We start from the raw sequence: 10,630 nt of genomic DNA, 5'->3' as shown, positions 1-10,630 counted from the left end.
TGTTCGTGCGAGGGTTTTATAACGCCAACCACGTGTTAACTGGCAGAGAGGCTTTTTGGCAGAAGGGCCTGAGGGCTAACTTCTCCCATGTGCGTATTTTCGGAGCAATGGCCGTTTGTTTTTCGGGATAACGGGCTGTTGGACATTTATCTTTCAGACTATTGGGGTTTCGGAACGATGGGCCGTCCCCCAGCTGGCAGCAAGTTTGATGGGCACCGTGAATGTCTGCACCAAATTTCATGGGAACCCATCCAGTAGTTGTCAAGACGTGTCACCGAAAAACAAAAATGCCAGCCTGCTGGTGGCGCTAGATGGAAAGTCAGGGGATTCATCTAGCGCCACCACCGGCTCGAAATGTACACTTGAGCTCACAACAGGACACCTCTAAAACTAAAGACCTACTTCCTGTCAGCCTCGGCTGTCCTCTAAGATGAATGCTAACTGTTAACATGTTAACCTGCTAAATGTTAACATTGCTAACAAGCTTACATGCTCAACTTTGAACTTAGCATGCTAACATCAGCATTCAGCTCAACACACAGCTCAGCTTAAGTACAGCGGAAACTGATAAAGTCGAGCTTAGATGATAAAAGTTGACTCGTATCTAATGTAGAGCTGAGCCTGACAAGTTGAATCTGAGATGTCCTAAAATGGCCACCACATGAGATTAAGCCCTTTTTGATTTACAGCATGACCAGGACGAAGCATGGCTAGATGTTTTATTTCTCCGCAGCACATTTAACACTGGGACACAGGCCTGCCAGGTCTGGGAACTGGATTCTACCTGGTGAATGAAATCAAAGCAGGACTGTTAGGAGCCGGACCGAGGAGCACTTCAGGAGAGCGAATGGATGCCTGAGCTTAAAGGAAACACTCAGAGGTTTTGCGAGGCGTCTCGCTTGTCAGTTTACGTGATGAATCAAATGAAACAAACACCCAGATGTTGAGTAGATGCAGAGAATGACAGGCAGCAGGGCTCTGAGTCCTGTAAAGACCAGCCTCTGCATGTAGAAAAGCGTGGGTTACGGATCACTCAGAGGTTTCTAACAGGAAGTTTTGAAGCCTGGATTTTGGTTTCTGATCGCTGATGGCACAAGCAGTTAAGGCGGCACTTGATTTGATGCACCAGAGCATGCACCAATCACAAAGCATCAATATCGCACTTAATCAGGTTCTTTTCATTGGTGAAGCCAAAGCCACAGTGAACTAATAGCACAAATATCTCGAATCTGCTGGTTCTGAGACTAGAGCTACATGCTCAGTCCACTCTGAAATCTTGTTCTGAGTATCAATACTAGTTTCAGTGTGATCAATGCAAAAAAAAAAACCTGACATTTTCTATGTTAAATCACCTTCTGGGCACATGAACACTCAGTGCATCTCTGCTGCTGTTGTAATTCACACAATAAACATTTTTGTTATGTACCATTAAAACTGCCTTGTGTTTTAACATGCACATAACGCGCACGTTAGTGATACTTCAAAGTAATGCTTGATGTTTGATAATTAAAATGTATTTAGAAGTAGCCCATTAATCATGCATTCACCTCATAAATGAAAGATGGCTCCCACAGTACTTTATCTGCTTTTGATAACAGATGGAATCGGTATAAATACTGGCGATCCTCGCTCTGGTGTTACTTGGTATCAGATCGGAACCAAATTTTATGGTATCGTCCATACCTAATATACTAATGGTTCTGTGCTCTGTACATAAAAACATCCACTGAAATGCATATACAGTATGTACTTGGAACTCCACCAATTTTACACATACAGGTCGTGGTGTTACTAGTTATGGTGAGCACTGTTCAGGCTGTGAAATCCAGCCCTATTGCCAGACAGAATAATGTTATTACATTAATTTGGATGATTCTGCAATTCAGATTACATTAAATGATAAAAAACTGTTTGCGTTACAAAGTTCAAGGTTAGGGGAAGATTGTGGTTATAGCAAATACACTATGTTTAAGGTTTAGTTAGGGTTAAGCAACTAAAACACTTGGTTAAAGAATGAACTGCAAAGTCTTTCGTCCCCTTGCAGATTGGAAAGCTTTACTATCTGATATTGTTTTTATTCATTCGAGTTTGCCGCACGATCGGCGGTGGGCTGGCTTTAGATGTGTTGTTCCTGTATGCTTGCTGTGTGGTTTGTCTGACAAACAATGTTTCCCCGGACACAGGTCCCTCTTGAAAACGAGATCTCAATGAGACTGCCTGATTAAATGAAGTTATTAAAGGTTAGGGAGCGGCTGTGATTACAGTTAAAAAAAAGCAAACATTAATTGTTGGTTTGTGACAGAATATGAAGTTGATGCGCTAGATCATAGGTGTCAAACTCTGGCCCGCGAGGCAATACCAAATGACTACTAGAGCTGGCCCGCCGGTATTATACAGCGCATTCACCGCTAATACTACAAATCCCACAATGCTCTGCTGTTGTTTTGGCGCGTCAATCGTGACAGCAGTCTGTGACAGCAGTCATAGCGACCTCGTGCTACAGCTGTCGCCGTGCTACCCCTTCCCAAAAATGGCGGAAAGAAAGGAAACAGGAGCTTTTTGGACAGGTGGGAGCAGAATACCTGTTTACCTGTGTAAAAGACACACCTGTTCGTCTCGTATGTGGAGCCAGCGTGGCTTTAACTAAGGAGCACAGCATTAGACGGCGCTATGAAACGGTGAGTTTCAGTGAAAAGTCTTTTAGCGTGCCAGGTGGGTGTTCAGATGTGATTCTCGGGCACCGAAAGTCAATAAATGATTCATTTCCCTATATTTTTGTCGGAATAAAAATATAAAAAAAAATGTTTTGTCCTTTTTATAAAAGAAATTGCATCTTGTAGAAAACTGAAAAAAATACATAAAAATAATATCAAAAATAAATATATTTTACGTTGAAATTTGGTTCAAAGCAAATGTCAATTCAAATATTATCATTTCCCTATAATGTTGTCGGGGACTGTATGTTGTGTGGTAATAAGCGTCGCTTGTTCCATATTCAGCGTTAAAGCAAAACTTGTTTGGGTCCATTTGTTCAATGTTGGCCAGCGACTTTGTTCAAGTTTTAAATCTTGGCCCGCTGTGTATTTGAGTTTGACAGCCCTGCACTACGTGCACATTGATCACCCCGATTTCCACACCCTTACTTTCCTCCTCTCTTCATATAGGACACATATTTAATTTCCTGCATTTACACTGAATGTGACCAATATGGACCTAACTGTCAGGATACTGACCAGGTGAAAACAGTATTGAGCCTGGAAGTTCATTCCTGACCAAAGCTCCAGTGTGAGTATAATAGTATAAAAGATGATGTCATGGTGATGTCATCAGGGTTATCTCAGCTTGGGTGTAGAGACTACAAATTTCTAACGGTAAGGCTGTGTCACAAACTGGGGACGTGGGCGTTAACTGGCAGGGAAGGTCTAAAAAAAAGAGCTGCATTGTGGGAAATGTACGATCCAGTGTTTCTGGAGTTAGTCTCGGCTGCGTTATCTTTTCCCTTCAAAAACAAATAAAAATCTGTCTCTCGTGAGTCAGCCAACTTTAGGGAAGTGTTGTACTTCTGTAAATAGCCAGAGTGCCCCTTTAAATAATAGCAGTTCTCCACTCCAACATCAAGTTACAAACTCCTGAGCTGATATCAGATGACCAGCACCTGCACCTCATGCATATTAAATATTCACGTCCTCGTCACAGCCATGACACCACACACACACACACACACACACACCTTTGAGATGTTAATAACATTGCAACTATCTTATTTTAATTTAAATGATCTCTTTAAGTAAAGGTTAAAAACTTAATGTGTTAAACTGTACATACATGTAAGGTTGAGAGCCGTTTTTCTGTCGCATTATATAAAAACAGCTGATTCCAGGTTGGAATCCAGGTTACCATCTCGGATTAGTGAAGAAAACGTGCTGTTGGTGTTCCAGCTGTGATTAAAGGTAATACGACTCATCAGTCATGTGTGTTACATGAGAGCGAGAGAGAGAGCTGGCGGCGTCCTAAACACTCGTCAGAGTTCAGGACCTGAGCTCATTCTACCTGCAGCTGATTTGACTGCCAAACAGCCTGAATGCAAATCCCGGTGAGCAGCCGGCCTCCCTGAGCGACATCAGCTGTGTGTCCAGTGAACTTCGGAGGTCGTGTCACTGCGTGGGGTCCTGTTTTAGGGACAGTGTTAGCTCCATGTTTCACCTTTTGGGTTAAAAAGGACGTTATTTGCCCAAATATAACAGATTTCATTGGCTCTTAATTTTATTATTAGCTTGAAAAACAATAGTTCTTAAAGTAAACTCAGTTTGAAAGTTTGTCTGTGCATTAATAGACTGAACAATTTATATACAGGCGTATACAAGTACATACATTGTGTAATAATACAGAGATATGAGGCAGTATTGAAATACATATACTGTACTAATACCAAGTAATAACAAACATTTTAATATTTATATGTACTGTACTGGCCTAAATATACAGTATGACTGTATTTGTTTCTGGATATTACGTTTGAACAAGTGGGGGCTGTAATATATTTGAGGAGTAGACGTTTACATATCCACAACAGCAGGAGAGTACCGCTCCCTGTTTACAGAGAGAGTCTGTCACATTCAGAGATGTTGCATTATGGGTAGTTTAAAGCCTTAGTGTTGCTAGGCTAGTTAGTTTCTTCAAGTCTGTTTATAATGTGTCCTGTTAGTCAGCCCTAAGAGCTTTTAAGAAGCCCAGTTTAAGCTACAGAGGGGGTTTCTGTGGGGTTTGTGTAACGTGTTTTGGTGCCAAGAAGGAAATAAATTCCTGATGAGTGAAAACGAGTCAAAAGCGTCTGTCAAGCTGCCATGAATTACTGCTGTCACTGATGGCACAAAATGAGTCTAAAAAGTGCTAAAAGCCAGAGGAAATTATTCTGACCCTGACAGGAGAGAGTAGTCAAGTTTTCACCCAAATGTAGCACAAACGTAAACTGAATTTCTGGGAAATCTGCTAAAGAAAATGCAAATTAATGTCCTTTTCCACCCACTACTGTTATGTGAATCTTAGGAATTGGGCGCATCGAGATAAACAGCTGGTGGAGCTGATTTTCCAGTAGGGCGCAATGAGGTGACGTAATTATAAGAGCTACAGTCAAAGCTCAAACGATGGAACAACATCTGGTAAACATGATGGAAATATGGCATTTATGTTGGCTTCATTTATTAATTTTAGGAAGGTTACAGTCTCCTAATCAGCTATGCATAAAAATGTTTTGAATTTCAGGCATTTCAGGAAAATGTGCGTAATAACAGGTGGATGGAAACACACTTAGTGTGAGTGGGTATAAACATACTTGGACAAGCTACACTTATATGGGATTTACATGCTTCTTTAGTGGAAGAACGCCCATTTGTTTAACTTTTTTTTACCAGAGAAAAGACTAATCCAGTAGCATCAAGACTGGTCTGATGAAGTGGATCTTATCGTCTTACATCACAGTGATAAATATCTGAACTGTTCCACACCACTGTTGAACTGTGCGCTGGTGAAAGCTTATGAAAACTAATGCATTTCCACTCAGGCTTGTGATATACTCACTATTAACGGATCGTCTACATTGTAGACATGCGGCTGCGATGTGAGCGGCGCCGTTCCCATACCTGCGTAGTACAGTATATTCAGCAGGGGGCAGATCGGGGCTGAGTCACCCCAGGGCGACACTGGAATATATCTTTCTTAAGAACGTATGTATTTGCACAACATGAACATGAATGAGGAAGCGCACAACCAATGCTCCTAAGACTCATGGGATAAGCAGGGAGCCATGATGCGAACACACATCCATAAGGCTTCTACTGAGTTTTTATTATTATTAATTAAAAATGCAACTCAAGCCCGTTGCTTTGTTCAAAAGCAGTTTCATTTATATCAACCACTTTTTCTACTTCATATGGAAATAGAGCACAAAACAAAAGAAGCTGATTAATGGTCACCGTGATTACCCGTGAGTCACCCTCTCGTTCAGATTTTGGTCTGCAGAAAAGTGACTTCATTCTCCTCCAATCAGAGCAGCAGTTGTGATGATGATGATGATGATGATGAAGCGTCTTGAGACTGACAGGCTGAAAGGCTGTCTGTTGGTTCAGTTGGACAGACAACAGACTGCTGTCAGTTCTCACACACACACACACACACACACACACACACACACACACAGAGAGGGTTTGATCAGTGACTATCCTCCAGCCGGTCGTTTCCAGAGCCTGTTGAGATGAACACTGAGTCTGTTGTCTTCATCAGTTCCTCCGTCATAAAGATCAGTCTGTTCGTCACACACACACACACAAGGCCATCAGTTTGGTCCCTTGGTGTCATGGTGTCACACAGCTGACTTATTCTTAAAGTAGAAATCCTTTTCCTGGAGTGGGGGAGTCCTAGAAAAGCCCTCTACTGCGTTAAAGGAATAGTTTAACATGTCGGATTAAATTAACTTATTTGCACTTGCAATTTAGATGATTGATACCACCCCATTGTATGCCAGGAGACGATCAGCTTAGCTAAGCATTTAGACTGGAAACTGGGGAAATAGCTAGCTCGGCACAGTGATTTCCCAAAATGTGGTTGCCAGGCAACCAGTGGATATGCTGCACTGAAGTACAGCGCGGATGGATAAACTGTTTGTCAAGAAATATCTCCAGCACATAACTAAAACTGCTACAGGTTAACTCCAGGGCTGGGTAGTGTTTGACGATACGATGGAGGCTCACTACTAATTCAATTTCTTTGATAACATACGGTGATAAATAAACATGTTTTTCTACAAAACCCTTTTTTCATTTAACAAAACAAAGCTAAAGTTCTCAAGTGTTAAATGTTGTCTAAACAAAAGCAGTGGTTCAAGAATTTTGTCTAAATAAAATATAGTCTAAAATTCGATGGCAGCATTCAGCACATAACGGTTTTTGATAGACGGTGTTAGGGACAGTTTTGATCAGTCCCAAAAAAAGTATTAAAGTTGGATATCCAGTCCTAGTTAACTAGTTTGTTGTGCATTTAAACTCAGCTACCCCTCACTGTCAGATGTGGGTAGCGTCAGATGGCAGACCCTAAACAGATTTGAGGGGTTTCTCTGTAAATTGCATGAAGATGAAGGTCTGAGTGATAACTCTAGGATCATTTCCAACAGCTAAGTCATAGTCTAGCCTGCTTCCTGTGAGTGCTGGCGGAAAGTGAACCACCCAACATTTGGCTGCAGGGAAGCCCCACAGGTTTGCGTTAAAGTACTGGTAGAGGGTACGTATTAATACGGTGTAGTCCCTCATTCGTCCAGGAGTGTTTCATTGTAGAAAAGGTTTCAGTCGTAGTCGTCTGGACACTGTTTTCAGAATCAAGACGTTTCGGCTCCCATCCGGAAGTCATTCTCAATTGTGAAAATGGTGTGAGAACTCAGAAATTTAAGCTACTCTGTGTTGCTTAAGCCCCGCCCTCAGGGAGGAGTCTACCTGAGTATCTGTTGATTACGCTGCCTAGTTTCACCTGAAACTGACCTAATTGTTTCCATGATGGCCCAGTAATCAGTAATCAGGCCTATTGTTTTCTGGCTGCACCTCCCTCATCACTGTTAAGTACCTGATTAGCATGGGGACCACGGTGTTAATACACTGTGATAAACTTTGGGCAGATTGAATCTCAGACCACCATTTCTGTTCAAAGAGGGGTTTTCTTTTTTCACAAAAATGGCTTCTGAAGAAGCCAATAGGCCTGATTACTGATTACTGGGCCATCATGGAAACAATTAGGTCAGTTTCAGGTGAAACTAGGCAGCGTAAACAACAGATACTCAGGTAGACTCCTCCCTGAGGGCGGGGCTTAAGCAACACAGAGTAGCTTAAATTTCTGAGTTCTCAGACCATTTTCACAATTGAGAATGACTTCCGGATGGGAGCCGAAACGTCTGGATTCTGAAAACAGTGAAACCTTTTCTACGGTACGTATTAATGTCACTTTTTCTCATAGTACAACACTCGTCAACAGCACTGAGTGGCCAAACAAATTCATTATGGCTGCTATGAATGAATAGAGCTTTGATACCAGGAGGAAAAACAACCACAATGACATGACATACAGACAGTCGGCGTGGATGATGCAAAGCGGTCAGAAATTGAGAATGAGTGTTAGACACAAAGGAAAATGTGAAACATTATTCAATGTGTGTGTGTGTGTGTGTGTGTGTGTGTGTGTAGTGTTAAACATTTGCTTGTTTATTTTGAAACATGAGTAAACGTCTACAAGATGGTGTGTGTGTGTGTGTGTGTGTGTGTGTGTGTGTGTTACAATGAGTGGGTTGGGATTTGGCAAAGGAGTCGTGACGTTTCGGTGTGTTTTGGTTTGGTTTTGTCCTGTCTCACTTTCGTCTCCAGCTCTGCAGTCCACAGAGGGGGGCTCAGAAGTTTGTCACCCAGCAGTGACGAGAAAGAAACCCTCCTGCAACATGACGGCAATAAAACAATACAGCGATGAGCTGGAGACCATCGCATTGCTATGACAACAGCTCTCTGTGGGAGCTGTTACATAAAGAGAGCCGTGAACTCTGCTGTTTTTGTGCAGAGAACAGTTTAATACCCGCAAATTAAAAGATTTTCTACAGTGTTATTAACATACGATACCCTGCGAATGTGTTTGTGTTGTGTGGCAATCTGCCTCTTGAATAACGGCAATAATGTTTCATACTGAAAGCTCCGTATGCACCTATTTCCATCAATACAGAACTATTTCTTCATCCAATCTACATTCCACATACTCCACCTCAGTTTTACTGTAAAGAGTAACACCTCTCCTGCAAACCTCGGATCCTGTGCTGTTTTTCAAGCAAACTCATTTCAAGTTTGTTTTTTGTTTTCTATCAGAGATGCTGAGAGGGCAGGACCACCAGCAGCTGCTGAAGGACTTGCAGGAGAGGGTAACAAAGCACTCTCACTGAAGAAGAAGCTCTCCGTGGTGGAAAACCTGGAGCGAGGGGGGGCTGGAGTCTTAAAACAAGACACAACAACAACTTGTCCTCCAAAGAAATACGACAGCATCAGTCATTTAAGCAAGTGCTTACTAGCATCCGTAGTAATTATGACAGGAGCAAAGGAGGAAGTCAGGTGATGTTAATACAGAGTGATAAAGTTGGGAGGAGGTCGGGGTCAACAGAACATCGGACTTTAACGCCAGAGACTGCTGTTTGTTTCCTGTTTCCAACCAACAGTCTACAGTGGTGTCTTCTGGGGGGGGGCTTTATTTCGATAGTGCAGTAGAAGATAGACCCGATGATCTCCGCGACCGTTCCATAACCACGTGTATTTTTTACTGTAACCATGATGACAAAGGTCCCCTAACCTTAACAAAGTAATCCGTGATCTTTCCTTTATCCGAAGTCGTTTTTTGGGCCTGAACCTAACCAAACCTCACCCATAGCGTTACCCATACTTTAAGCCTTAAGAAACACTTCAAGTGGCACTTACCCTCAAAACAAAATGCGAGCGCAGTGCCGCATGTGTAGACAGTTGTACTGATTAAAACCGTAGCATATCTGTTCTGTCAGACGCATGTGAGCAGAGACTGAAACATGTCCAGTGTCCATGCCTGTAAGAGTCTACAGCTACACTAGCAGCTCTGTGAGGCTGTAGGCACAGCGGCGCTTTGAGCTAAATGCTAACATGCTCACAACAACAATGCTAACAGGCTGATGTTCAGCAGGTAATGTTTACCATCTTAGTTTAGCATGTTAGCATGCTAACAGTTGCTAATTAGGAACGTCATTAGTCTTGCAGGGATTTGGTCATAAACCAAAGTATTGGACAAATTAAAATTCTGACCTGATGACAAGTCAGAGGATCACCAAAGTTATTACAATTCATCCTGTTGGGAAGATGAATGATGAACCACTTAAATGGGAATCCATCTGATGTATCGAGATATTTCACTCTGAACCAAAAATGTCGACCTCACCAAAGTCAGCAAGATTCATCCTGTGGAGACCATGAATGTTTGTACACAGTTTCATGGCCATCCATCCAATAGTTGTTGAGATGTGACTTTGATATATGATAATTGTAGAAAAGGTTTCAGTCGCAGTCATCTGGACACTGTTTTCAGAATCAAGACGTTTCGGCTCCCATCCGGAAGTCATTCTCAATTGTGAAAAAATTGGACGGGAACTGGAAATTTAAGCTACTCTGAGTTACATAAGCCCCGCCCTCAGGGAGGAGTCTACCTGAGTATCTGTTGATTAGCTAGTTTCACCTGAAACTGACCTAATAGTTTCAACATGGCCCAGTAATCAGTAATCAGGCCTGTTGTTTTCTGGCTGCACCTCCCTCATCACTGTTAAGTGCCTGATTAGCATGTGATAGGCGTGACCAAGGTGATAATACACTCTGATAGACTTTGGGCAGATTAAATCTCAGACCACCATTTCTGTTCAAAGAGGGGTTTTCTTTCTTCACAAAAATGGCTTCCTTGACGCCCCGTTCAAACCAACTCTTCTCTCTACTAAGAATCTCCACCTCGCTGTCATCAAATGTGTGGCTTGTAGCTTTTAGATGCAAACGCACGGCGCTCTGTAATCCTGAGTTAGCGTGTCGTCTGTGCTGATAAAGTCTTTTGT

The sequence above is a fragment of the Siniperca chuatsi genome, linkage group LG14, assembly GCF_020085105.1.
Source record: "Siniperca chuatsi isolate FFG_IHB_CAS linkage group LG14, ASM2008510v1, whole genome shotgun sequence".
NCBI classification, from domain to species: Eukaryota; Metazoa; Chordata; class Actinopteri; order Centrarchiformes; family Sinipercidae; genus Siniperca; species Siniperca chuatsi.
The sequence above is the reverse complement of the archived record's forward strand: the minus strand, read 5'-3'. Positions refer to the sequence as shown.